Here is an 18527-nt window from a genome sequence, read left to right on the forward strand (position 1 = left end):
TTACCAATTTTTTTCGTGTCCCTGACAAAATAGATGTGGTTTGGAGTGCAATAATTTTCAGTAATAAATTCTGCTTGGCGATCTGCTAGTATTATCTTAAGGATGATGAAAATGTTTGTAGGAAGTGTTTTCATTTTTTCTTTTAAAGATTTTATTTGTTTATTTGACAGAGAGTGAGCAAGAGTGAGAGGGAGAAGGATGTTCCCCGCTGAGCAAGGAGCCCAGTGTGGGACTTAGTCCCAGGACACCAGGATCATGACTGAGCCAAAGGCAGATGCTTCACTGACTGAGCCACCCAGGTGCCCCTTAGGAAGTATTTGCACCAGCAAACTTATTTTCCAGAATACCATTGCATGTGCCATTTTTGCTCTTTGTTATTCATAAAGCTGAAATGAAAATGTATAAATCTGTCAGTAAACAGAGCTTTCAGGTGGTTCCGTTTTCAAATGTGAAAGTAAGTTTTGGTTATCCACATAAGCAAACTTTTATTGAGAGTCTGCTCTATGCAGGTTGCTCTACTGACTGGGGATATAAACATGAAAATGACATGATCCCTGTCCTTGATGGGCTTATGGTTTGATAGCAGGATAGGGAAAATGGTCAGGAGAAGTAGGGTAACAACATAGAGGCAGGGAAAAAAGTTCTCAGAGGATACCAAAGGGCTTATTTTGGGTCATTTGTGCTTTTAAAAATGCTTAAATTGTGCTTCCTTGAATATAAAGTGTAAGTGAGATCCACAGTAGCAGCAAATGATTATTGTTGCAGTTGGGGGAAATGTCAGCAGAAGGGAAGAACAGTTAGTTAGTAAAAAAGGATTAATTCAACAGTCTCATTATTCTTAACCGTTGTAAGTCAGATGGTCTTACATTATAGCTATATTAGTGTAGTGTAATTTAAAAATATAATATTGAGTTACTAAGTTTCTGGGAAGACTGTAGGCATGGCTAGTAGTTTGGTGCCACCTACTTAACAAAGCATAAAGTCTTAAACTAGCAAACTACAAAGAGGCAGAATTTTGTTTGGAATAGAGCCAAAGGGTAGGGGAGGGAGAGGTCATATAGCCTTAGTGATCTATTACTTTTATAGTCATGTATTTGTGTTCCATAGGCAGAAAGAGTAAGGGTTTGGGCTAAAAGTTACTGAATTGGGGAACTTTATGTGTTTACCAGAAAGCAGGAATTATCTAGAATTTTGTTTTGTTTTCTTGGAACAAAGATTTTTAACTGGTAGTCCATATGCCCACTTCAGTTTATAGATGTATACATGTATATGATTATCTTCTAAGAACAAAGCTTATTTAAAAGAAAAACACCAAAAACCTAACACTTCTTAAAAGATTATGTCTGGAGGCTTTCTAAATCGTTTAAAAGATCAGTGTGAAGAATTCTTGTAAACAGTTCTTACTTGGTCTGTGTCCTTTTAACTTAAAAGGCTTTATAGTATAATTGCTCTGTAAATATCAGAATTTTCTGTATATTGTGCAATGTACACAAAGAAGCTGTCAAATGGCTTACCTTGTACTTATCAACTTGTTTATTTTTATGCCTCCAAAAAGCTGTATTTTTTTACAAGAGCAGCTGCTACTTTGTAAATATTTTAATGGCTTCTGTTAAGTAGAGCTGTCAGTTTAACAAACAATGTTATAAAAGATTTTCATTCTTCCGTGTATTGCACATCTTGAAATGTGTTTTACCCAGAAAATCTTTGGGAGATTTGACTGGAACGGACATCTCCTTTGAAGGCACAAAGCCAACAAAAGAGGAGACAGATTCAAAGAACAGTGCATAAGATAACCAAGGAAATAGTGCCATTTATTTCAGAAGACAAATGTAGGGCAGTAATAAGTTTTCTTAGCACACATCTTTTTTTTTTTTTAACTCAATTGCAAATTTAAACTACTGCCTAAGGCAATATGATAATTACTGACCATTATCTGAGTTTTATTCTTCTTGGCTGTGCAATCTGATCTTAGGCAGGTCATCTAACTTCTCAGATTGTTGGTGAGGGTTTTAGAAATGGGCATTTGTATATTGTTGATTGTATATTGTTGGTAAATCAACACTTAAAGAAAATTTGGCAGTATCCATAAAAACAAAAATATTTATTTTTGGTCTAGGAATACTATACCTTGAAATTTGTCCTATATAAACCCCAGCATAATGTGTACAAAGATATTTACAAGGGTATTTTTATTTATACCAGTTTATTTAAACATACCCCCTAGCGCCCCCCCCCCCCACACCTCCACACATCTTGTCATGGAATTTCAACATGTTTGAATCCAAAGAGAATAATGAACCCTTAGCTAATTCTCCATCATCCAGATTCAACAATTACCGGTTTTGGTCAATCTTATTTCCTTTCCATCCTCTACCCACTGGAATAATAATTGAAGCAAATCCTAGACAGATCATTTTATTTGAAATATTATATATTGTTTCTCTTAAAAGGTGCTTCCCCTTTTTTATTATTTTTTTATTGAAGTATAATTAACATACTAGTTTGAGATGTACAATTCTATGCATTTACTCAGCGCTTATCAATTAAGTGTAATTGAGTTCCCCCATCCACCTCTTCTTTGGCGACCACCAGTTTGTTCTGTGTATTTTAGAGTGTTTTCTTGTTTCTTTTTTTTCTTTGGTGGTTCATTTGTTTCCTAAATTCCATATCTGAACTCATATGGTATTTGTCTTTCTCTGACTGACTTATTTCACTTAGCATTATACTCCCTAGGTCCATCCAGGTTGTTTGTTGCAAATGGCAAGATTTAATTCTTTTTTTAATAATCAAATAATACTATCGAGTGTACTGTGTGTGTGCATGTGCATGTGTGTAGATATCACATCTTTACCCACTCATTATAGACACTTGGTTTGTTTCCATATCTTAGCTATTGTAAATAATGCTGTAATAAATATAGGGGTGCATATATCTTTTTGAATTAGTGTTTTCATTTTTTAAAAATTTTTATTTATTTATGATAGTCGCACACACACACACAGAGAGAGAGAGAGAGAGAGAGAGAGAGAGGCAGAGACATAGGCAGAGGGAGAAGCAGGCTCCATGCACTGGGACCCGACGTGGGATTCGATCCCAGGTCTCCAGGATCGCGCCCTGGGCCAAAGGCAGGCGCCAAACCGCTGTGCCACCCAGGGATCCCAGTGTTTTCATTTTAAGTAAATATGTAGTAGTAGAAATATTGGATTGTATGTTATTTCTATTTTTAATTTTTTGGGGAGTCCCTATGCTGTTTTCCACAGTGGCTATACCAATTTGCATGTCCATCAACAGTGCACAAGTGTTCCTTTTTCTCCACATCCTCTCTAACATGTTCCTTCTCATCTTCTGACAGGTGTAAGGTGGCATGTATGTCTTTGTGGTTTCAGTTTGATGATTACTTATGTTGAGCATCTTTTCATTTGTCCAATGGCCATCTGTATGACCTCTTTGGAAAAATTTCTATTTAGGTCCTTGGCTCAAATTTCAGTTGTATTATTTTGGGGGAAGTGTTGAGATGTGTAGCTTCTTTAAATATGTTGGATAGTAACCCCTTATCAGATATGTAATTCACAAATATCTTCTCCAATTCATTAGGGTTGTCTTTTTGTTTTGTGGATGGTTTCCTTCACTGTGCACAAACTTTTTATTTAAAAAGTTTAATTTTGCTTTTTCTTCCCTTGCCAGAGGCGACATATCTAGAAAAATGTTTCTATGGCCAATGTCAAAGATATTACTGCCTATATATTCTTCTAGGAGTTTTATGGTTTCAGGTTTCATATTTAGGTCTTTCATTCATTTTAAGTTTATTTTTATGTATGGCTTAGGAAAGTGGTCCATTTTCATTCTTTGGTATGTAGCTGTCCAGTTTTTCCAACACCATTTGTTGAAGAGACTGTCTTTTACCCATTGTGTATTCTTGCCTCCTATGTCGTAGATTAATTGAATATAAAAGTATGAGTTTATTTCTGGATTCTTATTCTGTTCCATGGATTTGTGTGTTTGTTATTATGCCAGTATCATATTGTTTTGACTCCTGTAGCTTTGTAGTATATCTTGTATATACTACAAGTATATTGTGATACTTCCAGCTTTATTCTTTTCTTCTCAGGATTGCTTTGGCTATTTGAGGTCTTTTGTAGTTCCATACAAATTTCAGCATTTTTTGTTCTAGTTCTGTGAAAAATGCTGTTGATGATATTTGATAGGGATTGTACGGAACCTGTAGATTGCTTTGGGTGTTTTTGTTCTTTTAATTTTTGTTTTATAGAAAGAGAATGAGAGCAAGCAGGGATAGAGAGGGGCAAGGGAGAGAGAGAGAATCTTAAGTTGGCTCCATGCCCAGCACAGAGCCCAAAGTGGGGCTTAATCTCATGACCCAAGATCACCACCTGAGTTGAAATCTCTTGCTCTTGCTCTTAACGGACTGAGCCATGCAGGTGTCCCCAGATTGCTTTGGGTAGTATGACATTTTAACAATATTGGTTTTTCCAGTCTACGAGTATGGAATATCTTTCCATTTGTTCGTGTAGTCTTGTTTGATGCTTGGTTTGGTTTCTCTCTTTTTAAAAAAAAAATAGAAACTACATCATTAATTAATACTGATATTGTCAGTTCAGGTCTACAGTGATTTTCTTTTACATCAGTGTTACTGTACTTATATCGCCATTCTCCTATGTTGAAAATTCTAGTCCTTAATATTATCGTAAGTGTTCATTTGCTTTATCCTGTGCCACACGTGTGACTCTTGTATTCTCAATAATACTGCCGCTGATACGATTATAAAACAGTTGAAGATTTATTTGAAAGACTATTTTTATCCTTGGGGTATATCTATTTGAGGTGTACAGTTACAAATACGTATTTTTAAAAGTCACTTGGAACAATTCCTTTGTGATTATGGCAATAATTGGATACCTAGTAGCTTTGCTTCATTTTAGAATTACTTTTTTCCTAAAGCTTATTTTGTTTTATAGTTATGTAAAATTAATGATTCCAGTGTCCAGTCTATAAAGAAAGGCATACTCGAGGAAATCTATGTTCCACACCTGTACCCTTCTCCCTGGTTCCTTCTTCTCTCTGTAGTAACTATTATAAAAATTTAAACAAAAATAGATAAACAGTGCTATAATGGATAGTTTTGTGCATTCAGCTTTCCATATATATGTGTATGTTTTTTTCTTTTATGATGAGGGTGTCTTTGGGTTAGGTTTCTAGAAGTGAGATTTCTGGATCACTGATTTATTAGATACTGCCAAATTCTCTGCTATAGGACTTAATATTATTTTGTATTCCCACTGGCAGTGTATGTATTCATCCTTCCAGCCTTGCCAACAGAATGTACCGTCAGACTTTTAGAATCTAACAGCTGGAAAATATCTCAGGGTGGTTTTAATTTGATGGGAACTTTCTGTTCCTATACTTAACCCATTTTTTCTCTAGAAATGTAGGTCTTTTTCTTTATTTTAGAAGCTCTTAATATATTAGAGACACTTTTTTTTTTTTTTTTTAAATCTGAGAGAAAGCACAAGCAGTGGGAAGACAGAAGGAAAGACTCTTAAGTAGACTTCATACTCGGTACAGGGCCTGATGTGGGGCTAAGTCTCACTATCCTGAGATCATGACCTGAGCTGAAATCAAAAGTTGGATGCTTAACTGAGACACCAGGCACCCGTAGAGACATTAAATTTTTATTCATGGAAGTTGCAAATATTTTTCCATTAACCATATATTTTTTGTGTGTATATATATATTTTATTGGAATTCGATTCGCCAACATATAGCATAACACCCAGTGCTCACCCCATCAAGTGCCCCCCTCAGTGCCCGTCACCCAGTAACCCCATCCCCCCGCCCACCTCCCTTTCCACCACCCCTTGTTTGTTTCCCAGAGTTAGGAGTCTCTCATGTTCCATCACCCTCACTGATATTTCCCACTCATTTTCTCTCCTTTCCCCTTTATTCCTTTTCACTATTTTTTATATTCCCCAAGTGAATTAGACCATATAATGGTTTGTCCTTCTCCAATTGCCATTAGTCATATCTTAAAAGTTTACTTAATGTTGTTTTTTTCCTTGTAAAATATTTTAATTTCAGGTTATTACATTTGTCACTTTTCCCTTTACCTTCTGACTTTTACCTAACTCTGGGAAATATATATATTTATATATACACACACACATATGTTTCTAAAAATTATGAAACATAGTCATAAAATTGCCAATCTAAAGAATTCTGGTATAACGTCTGCAAAGTCTCTTTTGCTGTGTAGCATAGCATATTCACAGGTTTTAGGGATTCACATATGGACATCTTTGGAGGATCCATTTTGCCTATGACTCTTCTTTAGAAAGTTTCCTTAATTCCCAGCTTATACTGGACTTCACCCATGTTTTTTCTAATGTTTACATGGTTTAGATTTAAATCCTTTATCCTTCTTGAATTCATTATGGTGTGAGGAGTGAGTCCAATTATATTTTAACAAATGCAGTGAAGTCCTTCCACTTTATTAGACTCCACTTATTAAAAAGTTGAAATAATCTTTACCTCACTGATTTGAACTGCTCTTACCACATACTAAATTTCTTTCTTTTTTTTTTTTTTTACTACATACTAAATTTCTATAGGGATTGTCTACTCTGTCCAATTGGGATACCAATATAATACTTTTAATTATAGAGTCTTTCTCTAAGGTATCCTTAAATGTCTGTGAGACCAGATCCCTCTCATTCTTCTTTTGCAGGATTTTCCAGCTTTTCTTGCTTATTTATCTTTCTAAAGAATTTTGAAGTAACTTGTTGATAACGGGCAGGGGGATGTCTGATGGTATTAAATTTATAAGTTAACTCAGGGAGAGTGATTTTGCCTAATGCCCTTTCTCTGTGGAAAAGATCATAAGGTTTTACTTCTTAGTTCTATGAATATAGTGAATTAATGGCTTTCCTTTTTTTAAAAAAAAAGATTGTATTTATTCATGAGAGACATAGATTGGCAGAGACATAGGCAGAGGGAGAAGCAGGTTCTCTACAGGGAGCCTGATGTGGGACTCGATCCCAGGACCCCGGGATCATGACCTGAGCCGAAGGCAGACAGATGCTTAAACACTGAGCCACCCAGGTGTCCCGAATTAATGGATTTCCTAATGTAAAATCATTCTTGCAAATAGTAATAAACCAAACTTGGTCATGATTTTTTAAAAATGTTCTGTTGGATTCCATTTGCTAATGTTTCATTTTAAGAGTTGTTAGAATGATATTCGTAAGTGAGAATGGTCTGAAGTACAAAATCAATGGTTACAAAATCAATGGTTTACTCATATAACAGGACCTTTGAAATTGCCCTTTTTTTAATGGTCTGGAAAAGTTTAACTGCTATTGAGATACTGATTTTAACATGTTTATTTATTTTTAAAGATTTCATTTATTTATTCATGAGAAACACAGAGAGAGAGGTGGAGACATAGGCAGAGAGAGAATCTGATATGGGACTCGATCCTAGGACCCCAGGATCACGCCCTGAGCTGAAGGCAGCTGCTCAACCACTGAGGCACCCAGGTATCCCTGATTTTTACATGTTTAGTAGAATTTTCCTACTGGGGTGAGGTATTTTAGTGTAAGGGGAGAGCATGTTAGTTCTTCTATTTTCTTCTATGGTAACTTGCCATTTAAGACTTAATGCTGGTCGGATAAATTATAGTCTTCTTAGAAATTATCCATTCCAATGAAGTCTTCAAACTTATTCGCAGAATTCTGTACAACAGTCTCTTATGATACTTTCAGTTTCTTCTGTTTTGATCATCATTCCCCATTTGTCATGTCTATTCTATGTATTTGTGTGTCCTTCCTTTTTGTCTATGATGATGATTTTTTTAATGACCAAATTTGGATTTATTCTGCTTATTTTTCTGTTTTCTAGCTTCAATTTCTAGAAATTAAATGCTAGAAAGAAATTCTAGTGTTAATTTCTGCTTTACCTTTATTCAGTCTTCCCTTCTGTCTTTTTTTTGGGGGGGGGGGTAGAAGATTGCTTTGTTGCTGTTTCTTAGCTTTTAAGTCCTGTATGAGTCTTTGAATTTCATTTTTAATATAACTTAAATATTATAAATTTTCCTGTGGTAAGTCAGAGATTTTGATACATTAGAATTTATTTATTTTTATTTTTAAGAAATTCTGCAATTTAACTTGATCTAAGAATATTCAATACTATGTTTCAAGTTTCCAGGCAACAGGACTTTTAATTAAAAAAAGAATCTCTACACCCAATGTGAGATTTGAACTTACAACTCCAAAATCAAGAATTGCATGTTCTTACTACTGTGCCAGCCATGCACCCCAACGGGTCTTTTAGTTTTTATTTTATTATTCATTTCTCATTTCATTCCTTCAGAAAGGTCATAGTACAATTTCCTGTATCATTTCTATTTTCCTCAGATTGACAGGGTTATTGCAGTTTCACCTGTATATAGCCTAAGATTTGGCTGATTTTCCTGCGTATTTCCATGTGCATTTACTAAAAGGTAACCCTCCATTATCTGAGTTCAGAGTTTTAGATCTAAAAGATCTAACTTACTGATTACGTTGTTTAGGTGTTCTACATTCTCTCTAATTTTTTGGCCACTTGATCTTTCTTAAATTGAAAGTATTCTGCTTAATGATGGCTCTTGCTATGTTGTTTGGAATTTTCAGAACTGTTACGTCTTCGTTAGGAATTGCATCTTTTAGCATCATGAAGTGTCCTTTGTTTTTCTTTTCGGTCTGACTTCTACCTTATGAGTTGTCAAAGTGTGACGTCCCATTTCTTTTAATTGCATTTGTCCACATCTAATTTATCCTTTTATTTTATTTTATTTTTTTTTTTTATTTATGATAGTCACAGAGAGAGAGAGAGAGAGAGAGAGAGAGAGGCAGAGACACAGGAGGAGGGAGAAGCAGGCTCCATGCACCGGGAGCCCGACGTGGGATTCGATCCCGGGTCTCCAGGATCGCGCCCTGGGCCAAAGGCAGGCGCTAAACCGCTGCGCCACCCAGGGATCCCCCTTTTATTTTTAATCTTTCTGAATCAGTCTCTCCTTTTCCTTCTCCCTGTATCCCTCCACTCTTCCTCCCTGAGAGAGAGTGTATCCACCTTGTATGCAGCATAGTCAAGGATTTTGCTTTGTTAGTTAATCTGAACTTTGTCGTTTTTTTTTAAAGATTTTATTTATTTATTCATAAGAGACACACAGAGAGAGAGAGAGAGAGGCAGAGACACAGGCAGAGAGAGAAGCAGGCTCCATGCAGGGGAGGGGCCCTGAGGTGGGACTTGATACCCAGGATCATAGGATCATGCCTTGGGCTGAAGGCAGACGCTCAACCGCTGAGCCACCCAAGTGTCCCAAACTTTATCTTTTTGTAAATGAGTTTAATTCATTTACACTTATTGATATGATCTTTATGTTTGACCTCAAATTTTTCAGGTTTCATTGCACACATGCATAAGGACTAGGTTATCTGCCTTATTTAATGTGTATATAAACTTTTAATACTTGGGAAGATTTGTTTTTACTCTAATAATTAGATTTATATGTATACCTTCATATAATACCCTTGACACCTATCTTTTTTTAGGGGAGCACTGTCGTGCTTCTGTGAGCAATATTGGTATTGGCTCCAAGCCCATTTTCCTTTTTATCCTTTTTCTCTAATGTCAGATTTGAAGTCGTCTCTTACTTCTGGCCAGTATCTAACGGGGAATCATTATGTTTATTTTTCTTTTATTGTACTTCTCTCATTCTCCCTACATTTTTTGATAGTTGTATTGGGTTATGCCTTCCCTTATAACTATAGGTTTTTTTATTGTGGTAAAAAATATGTAACTAAAGACTTACTATCTCAACAATTTTCTAAAAATATTTTATTTATTTATTCATGAGAGATACACAAAGAGAGGCAGAGACATAGGCAGAGGGAGAAGCAGGCTCCACACAGGGAGCCTGACGTGGGACTTGATCCTGGGACTCCAAGATCATGCCCTGGGCCGAAGGCAGACACTGAACCGCTAAGCTACCCAGGTGTCCCTCAACAATTTTTAAGTATATAGTTTATTAGTGTTAAGTGTATTCACATTGTTTTGCAGTAGAGCTTTTGAACCTTTTCACCTAGCAAAACTGAAACTCTACCCCCATTAAACAACAGTCTCCTCTGCTCAGCAACCACCTTTCTACTTAGACTACTTGCAGTACTTTGTATGAGTAGAATCATATAGGATTTGTCCTTTTGTGACTGGTTATACATCATTTAGCTTTTTAAAAAAATTTTTATTAAGTTTTTAATTTTAATTCCACTCTAGTTAGTATACAGTGTTATATTAGTTTCAGGTGTACAATGTAGTGATTCAGTAATTTTACACATTGCTCAGTGCTCATCATGTTAAGTGTACTCTTTAATCTCCATCACCTATTTCACCCATCCCTTCACCTTCCTCCCCTTTGGTAACCATCAGTTTGCTCTATATAGTTAAGAATCTGTTTCCTGGTTTGTCTTTTTTTCCCCTTTGTTCATCTATTTTGTTTCTTCAATTCCCCATGAGTGAACTCATATGGTATTTGTCTTTCTCTGACTTATTTCACTTAGCATTATACTCTAGCTCCATCCATGTTGTTGCAATGGCAAGATTTTTTTTAAAGATTATTTATTTATTCATGAGAGGCACAGAAAGAGAGAGAGAGAGAGAGAGAGAGAGAGAGAGAGGCAGAGACACAGGCAGAGGGAGAAGCAGGCGCCATGCAGGGAGCCCGACGTGGTACTTGATCCCAGGTCTCCAGGACCCCACCCTGGGCTGAAGGTGGCGCTAAACCACTGAGCCACCTGGGCTGCCCCAAGATTTTATTTCTTAAAAAATTATAATTGACACAGAATGTTACATTAGTTTCAAGTATATAGAATATTGATTTGACAGGTCTATAGGTTATGCTATGCTCACCACAAGTATAGCTACCATGTGTCAACATACAACACTATTATGGTATATTTCCTATACTGACTATATTCCCTATACTGTACCTTTCATGCCCAAGACTTTCATTCAATAACTGAAAGTCTGTACCTTTCTTTCTTTCTTTTTTCTTTTAAGCCTATACCTTTCAATAATCTTTACTCCATTCCTTCATTCTCCTCCCCTCTGGGAACCACCAATTTGTTCTCTGCATTTATTAGGTCTGTTTCTGGTTTTGGTTTGTTTGTTCATTTGTTTGTTTTTTTAGATTCCACATATACATGAAGCCATACAGTATGTGTCTTTCTCTGCCTGACTTATTTCACTTAGCATAATACATTCTAAATTCAACCATATTGTTGCAAATGGCAAGATTATATTTTTTATGGCTGAATAATATTCCTTGTATATATACACTACATCTTTTAGTGGGCCCTTGGGTTGCTTCCATACTTGGCTATTGTAGATACTGCTGCAGTAAACATACGGGTGCATATATTCTTTTGAATTGCTGTTTTCATTTTCTTGAGTAATACCCAATAGTAGAATTACTAGATCATATGGTAATTCTATCTTTAATTTTTTTTTAAGATTTTATTTGAGAGACAGAGAAAGCGAACCCAAGTGGGGGAGGAGCAGAGGGAGAAAAAGAGAGAGAGAAGCCCAAGTAGACTCCCCACTGAGCAGGGAGCCTGATGTGGGGCTTGATCCCAGGATTCTGGGATCACGACCTGAGCCACCTCGGCGCCCCTAATTTTTTTTTAAGGATTTTATTTATTTATTTATTTGAGAGAGAGAGAGAGAGAACAAGCATTTGTTCATGAGCGGGGGAGGAGCAGAAGGAGAGGAACAAAGAGACTCCATGCTGAAATTGGGGCCCACATGGGGCTTGATCCCACAACCCTGAGATCATGACCTGAGCCAAAATCAAGAGTTGGATGCTTAACTGATTGAGCCACTCAGGCATCCATCTATCTGTAATTTCTTATTAAATTACAGAACCTTGGTACTGTTTCCTATAGTGGCTGCACCAATTTACTTTCCCACCAAAAGCACACAGGGTTCTGTTTTCTCCACATCCTCATCAATACTGTTATTGTCTATTTGATTTTAGCCATCTGATAGGTGTAAGGTGGTATTTTATTGTGGCTTTGATTTGCATATCCCTGATGATGAGTAATGTTGAACACCTTTTCATATGTCTGTTGGCCACCTCTATCCTCTTTGGAAAAATGTCTTTCGAAGTCTTCTCTCCATCTTTTAATTGGATTATTTGGGGTTTTTTGGTGTTAGGTTGTATAAGTTCTTCATATATATTGCAGATATTTACCTCTTTTTGGATATATCATTTGCAGGTATCTTCTCCCATTCAATAAGTTGTTTTGTCATTTTGCTTATGGTTTCCTTTGCCGTGCAATAGCTTTTTATTTTGGTATATTCCCAATATTTTAATTTTTCTTTTATTTTCTTTGCCTGAGGAGATCTATCTACAAAAATAATTGCTAAGTCCAATGTCAAAGACATTACTGTCTATGTTTTCTTCCAGAAATTTTGTGATTTCAGGTCTCCCATTTAAGTTTCATCCATCTTGAGTTTATTTTTATGTATGCTGTTAAGAAAGTGGTTCAGTGTCATTCTTTGTATGCTAGCTTTGTAGTATATCTTGAAATCTGGAATTAAGATATGTCCAGCTTTATTCTTTTTTCTCAAGATTGCTTTGGCTTCATCATTTAGTTTTATAAGTTGATAGTTTATAATGCTTAATACTAGTCCTTATGTAGATGTCTTTAGTCATTTTAATTGTCTGCATTTCTTTCTCTAGTAGATTTCCTAGGAATGATTCATGGGAATAGGTTGTTTAGGTTGTATATAAAATCTTTGGCTAACATTTCCTTTTCCTGAGTATCTTAAATATATTACTATATTGTGTTCTGGAAAAAAAACTGTTGCTATCAAAAAATGATTATAATCTCATTTTATTCTCTTAAAAAGGATTCAGTGTTTTCATATTAATGTCCAAAGGATTTTTTTGTTTCTAAGAATTTGATTAGAATATGCCTTGATATTGGCCAACTTGGGCTGATTTTCCTAGATATGTGATATGTCCTTTCATTTTGTAGTATAAAATCTTTTATTTGGGAAATTTTCTTTAGAGTTTTAAAATATTCTATTCTATTGTTTTCAGTTTCCTTCTTTAGAAACTTCTAAAATACACATGTTGGATCTTTTTTGCTTTTTTTTTCTTCTTTCACTTGTATTTTTTCCAGATTCAATAAATGTCATTCAAAATATACACTTTGTAAATTGAGGTGTAAGTGACATAACTTTATATTAGTTTCAGATGTACAACATAATGATTCAGTACTTGCATATTTTGCAATCACAAGAATAAGTCCTGTTAACATTCATCACCATACGTAGTTATGAGTTTTTTCTCGTGATGGGAACTTTCAAGATCCACTCTTATAGCTAATTTCTAAAATGCAATGCAGTATTATTAACTATAGTCATCATGTACATTACAACTTCATGACTTAATTCATTTCATAATTGGATATTTGTACTTTTGGACCTCACCCATTTCATCCACTCCCCAACTCCTGCCTCAGGCAACCACTAATCTGTTTTCTTTTTCTTTCTTTCTTTTTTTTTTTTTTACTAATCTGTTTTCTATATTCATATGCCCATCTTTTCTTTTCTTTTCTTTTCTTTTCTTTTCTTTTCTTTTCTTTTCTTTCTTTTCTTTTCTTTCTTTTTCTTTCTTTCTTTCTTTCTTTCTTTCTTTCTTTCTTTCTTTCTTTCTTTTTTTCTTCTTTCTTTTTCTTTCAGGAGTCTATATACGTGAGTTTGTAAGGTATGTATCCTTTTCTGTCTGAAATATCTCACTTAGTATAGTGCCCTCAAGGTCCATCCCTGTTGTCACAAATGCCATGATTTCATTCTTTATGAGTGAATAACACTCCATTGTGTGGATGTCTTTGTATGTATATATATCACATTTTGCTTATCCACTGATCAAATGATGGACACAGGTTTTTTGGCCGTGTGAATGATGCTGCAGTGAACATGAGAGTGCAGTTATTTCTTCAAGATCCTAAATTCACTTCCTTTGAATTTATACCTAAAAGTGGTATTGCTGGATTATATGGTAGTTTTATTTCTAATTATTTGAGGAACTTTCATAGTGTTTTCTCTACTGGCTGCATCAATGTACATTCTAACAGTGCACAAGGGTTTCCTCTTCTCCACATCCTCACCAACACTTGTTATTTGTGGTCTTTTTGATAATAGCCATTCTAATAGGTGTAAGGTGATATCTCAGTGTAGTTTGGATTTGCATTGCCCTGATGATTCATGATGATGAGCACCTTATTAGATTCTCTCGTTTTTAACTGGATAGTTTATGATTTTTTGCTATTAAGTTGTATGAATTCTTTATATATTTTGGATATTAACCCCTTCTCTGATAAATGATTTGCAAATATTTTCTCCTGTAAGTTGCCCTTTTTATTTTGTTGATAATTTCTTTCAGTTATTTTCTATGTTTCAAGCGTTTTCTCCTTTAAAATTTCTAGTTATTTTGAGGCATTATGCTTATTTGGTCTTGTGATACTTCTAGTTTAAGCTCTACTTCTGAAATTATTTTTTTCCTTTTTATTTCTAATTATTTTCATAGTTCTTTCATCTCTAAGAAATCTTACTTCTTTAATCACCTCAGTTTTGAATTTCTCTAAGACTGATTTATGTGGTTCTTTCATAACTTCTGTCATTGTGTTAATTTATTTAAACTTAGTTTAGAATATTAGGGTCAGTTTTCACGTACTTGTGGGCATGTTTTTCTAGAGTGCTTTCATTATAGGGGAATTATTCTGCTCTTTATTTATTATTATTTTTTTTTAATGAAAATTTTCTTTTTTTTTTTTTTAATTTATTTATGATAGTCACACAGAGAGAGAGAGAGAGGCAGAGACACAGGCAGAGGGATAGGCAGGCTCCATGCACCGGGAGCCCGACGTGGGATTCGATCCCGGGTCTCCAGGATCACGCCCTGGGCCAAAGGCAGGCGCCAAACCGCTGCGCCACCCAGGGATCCCTCTTTATTTTTTTTATATGTAACTTTCTATGAGATTTGATGGTAACTTTTACTGTTAATCATTTTATGAGAAATTGGTTTTTCTACTTTTAAGAGGGCAGGAGGGGCCAAGATAACTTTTTAAAATCTTTATAGGTTTGGATCATCTGGGTGTATTACATTCATCAAGTAGTCAAAAATACAGTTTCCTATTATTGTCTTATTCTACTTAGGCTGCTGTACCAGAATATCACCAACTTGGGTAGCATATAAACAACAGGAATTTATTTAATATTGTAGATGAAGATGCTAATATATACTTTAACTGAGAATTTTTTAAAAATTCTCAGTCACACATTTTCCCTTTGAAGCACAGAAATAAGTCCATAAAACAAGAATCAAAATAACATATTAAAACAAGGGTTGCTAAACTATGACAAGGCTAAATCCAGTACGCTGCCTGTTTTTCTGCAACCTGGAAGCTAGGAATGATTTTTACATTTTTAATGGTTGGAAAAAAGTCAAAAGAAAAATAATGTTTTGTGACAAATGAAGTTTACATGAAATTTATATTTTGGTGCCCACAGTAAAGTTTTATTGGAACTCAGCCTTGACATTCATTTACATATTTTCTATGGCTTATTTTGCCCAATGGCAGAGTTGAGTGGTTGTGACAGAAACTATAGCCCACAAAGTCTAAAATATTTACCATGTGGCTATTTATATAGAACAAAGCGAGATGGAATATCTCATTAACCTGGGAAAGCTAGGTCCATGAGAATCCTAGGTTTTAGATCATCTCTTGAATTTAATTTTGGTTCTACCAGAGTGATCAATAAAAAAATTGGTTTGATCCTCAATTAGAATTTAGTTTCATTCATGACTTTGGTAGGACCCATGAATAAAGTATTTGAAATAGTTTTCTTTCTCCCTAACTAAAATCTTACCTCACAGCTGTCATCCTAGAGTAAAAGGGAAGACTAACATATCATTTTGTGCTGGGCCACATAATTAATGGCCCAGTGCACACATTGATGGGTTTAGATGAAAAGTGACTGAAATTTGAACCGTTAGCTTTCCCTTTCTTGTTACTTCAAAACTAGTTTAGGCTTTAAACATCAACTTACAGGTGTTTATCTTTTCTTACTTGTCAGATAAATAGGCTTCCTGAGACATAGTTGTGTGGTTTGCTGCACCTCAAAAAGAAAAGCCCAGTAATCCTCCAGTTGATTTCACGGACAAAGACTAAACTACCTAATATTGCTTAAGGTTGCCTCCATCCATTGACATATCCTTCATATGCATTCAGATATGAAAAATTAGAAGTGTCACTATTAAATACTAAGTTACTGAACAATCATGCTGAAAACATCTTTACCTCATGGTTTGAACGCTGACCAGAATTCAATTTATGGTAAAGAATTAAAACCTTTACTACTTACCTAAAAGCTAGACATTTGAATTATTACCTTATTGAAATTTAGACCACAAAAGTTATTTTGTTGCAAGTAAGGTTTTTGGTCAGGAAAGAAGGGGATTATGAGGGATTTTCATTGACTATACTGTACTCTGTACAATTTGTATTTTTCAATAGTTCATATTTTATTAAGATCAGTTAAAATTAAATCTAATACTTAATAGTAAATATTTAGAATATTATTAAGAAGCCAATAAACTGTAACACTTGTTTGTTTATTTATTTATTTATTTAATTATTTTAAAGATTTTATTTATTTATTCATGAGAGACAGAGAGAGAGAGAGAGAGGCAGAGACACAGGCAGAGGAAGAAGCAGGCTCCATGTAGGAAGCCTGGTGTGGGACTCGATCCTGGGTATCCAGGATCACGCCCTAGGCTGTAGGGGTGTTGCCCAACACTTGTTTTTAATCCCTTATTTCAGTTCAAAATTATACAGTTAGAAAAATATAATGTGAGGGGCACCTGGGTGGCTCAGTGGTTGAGTGTCTGCCTTGGGCTTAAGTCGTGATTCTGGGGTCCTGGGACGGAGTCTCATATTGGGCTCCCTGCAGGGAGCCTGCTACTCCCTCTCCTGTGTCTCTGCCTCTCTCTGTCTCTCATGAATAAATACTCCCTCTCCTGTGTCTCTGCCTCTCTCTGTCTCTCATGAATAAATAAATAACATCTTTAAAAAAAGTATAATGTGAATATATATTTTTCTGCATCTATTTTAATATTTTAATGTAAAGTTAGGCATTTCTAATAAAATACAGTATGCTTTAAAACAGATTTTTTTCACCATAGGTCTCCAATGAAGTTATTGGTATTAGCAGCATTTTTAATTTAGTATATATTAATAGTATTTTAAAATACTGGTGCAAAACCTACCAACAATTAATAAAATTATTTTCTTTGTCTTCAATCTGAAATAGCTGAACTATAATGAAGGGTGAATTAGCTAATTGTAATGTTTAAATATACAACTTATATATAGGCATAGTGTGATAAATCTTTTTTGCATTACTCTTTGCTATTTGGGTTTGTATTTCGTTTTTTTTTTTTTTTTTTTTTTTCCAGATGGATGCTTTTATGAGCCAAAACATAGGAGCAGTTTCTGAATTTACCTTCAGGCATTAAGACAAAAGAAGCAGGGGTATTATAACCCAGCTTGTTTAAAACATCACTCTGCTACTTTGAATGACAGTTAACAATTTATAAGTAGGGTGTGGCTAATAAAGTCACCCAAGCAGACAGAAGCATAGGTTTCTTTTATACACACTCCTGGCCTGTCAGTCACATCTCCCAAATGCTTTGTTGCACAGGCATGCCAATAACTAAAACCACATTTTATCATTCTTGTACCCAAAGGATTTTAAAAGGCCATACAACCATATTAGTGTTTGAAAATTGCAGGTTAAAGTTGAAATCCTCAAGCAGAGACTTCTTTTCCATCTAAAAGTGTAAAATTTGGGGGGCACCTGGGTGGCTCAGTTGGTTAAGCAACTGCCTTCGGCTCAGGTCATGATCTGAGCCCAGGTCATGATCTGAACCCACATTGGGCTCCCTGCTCAGCGGGGAGTCTGCTTCTCCCTGTCTCTCTGCCCCTCCTCCTGCTTGTGCTTTCTCTCTCGCTCTCACTCTCTCAAATAAATAAAATCTTAAAAAAAAAATTAAAGAGTAAAATTTCCTTGCAACTGATATAATGTATTTAGGAATGATGAAAATTATAATTAAACAAAATTGTTAAAACTTTGGCTTTAAAGTAACTTGTTCTGCCTTGTTTCCAACATTTTTTATATAGTAACTTTTACACATCTAGAAAATGTTAATACAGATGACTTAAATATATATGTATATTATCTTCAGTGGTTTAATGCATATTTTATGCAAATTAAGGTACAGTAAAAACAAACAACAGCAACAACAACCAAAAAAAAACCTATGGCTATGCTGACTACATCCCCCTTTCCCTGCTGCCCTGAACATGGCATCCTCAGTAAGTTTTTCTTATTTACTTATGTATTGTCTG

The 18527-nt window shown here is 35.1% G+C and overlaps 1 protein-coding gene across 10 annotated transcripts in view; it reads right to left on the reverse strand.

Annotated features, from left to right (window-relative positions):
• LOC112673404 (WD repeat containing planar cell polarity effector) overlaps positions 1-18527 on the reverse strand; it is a 424409-nt gene that overhangs the window by 77029 nt on the left and 328853 nt on the right. The window lies entirely within an intron of this gene.

This window comes from Canis lupus, chromosome 10, assembly GCF_003254725.2.
Source record: "Canis lupus dingo isolate Sandy chromosome 10, ASM325472v2, whole genome shotgun sequence".
Lineage (NCBI taxonomy): Eukaryota > Metazoa > Chordata > Mammalia > Carnivora > Canidae > Canis > Canis lupus.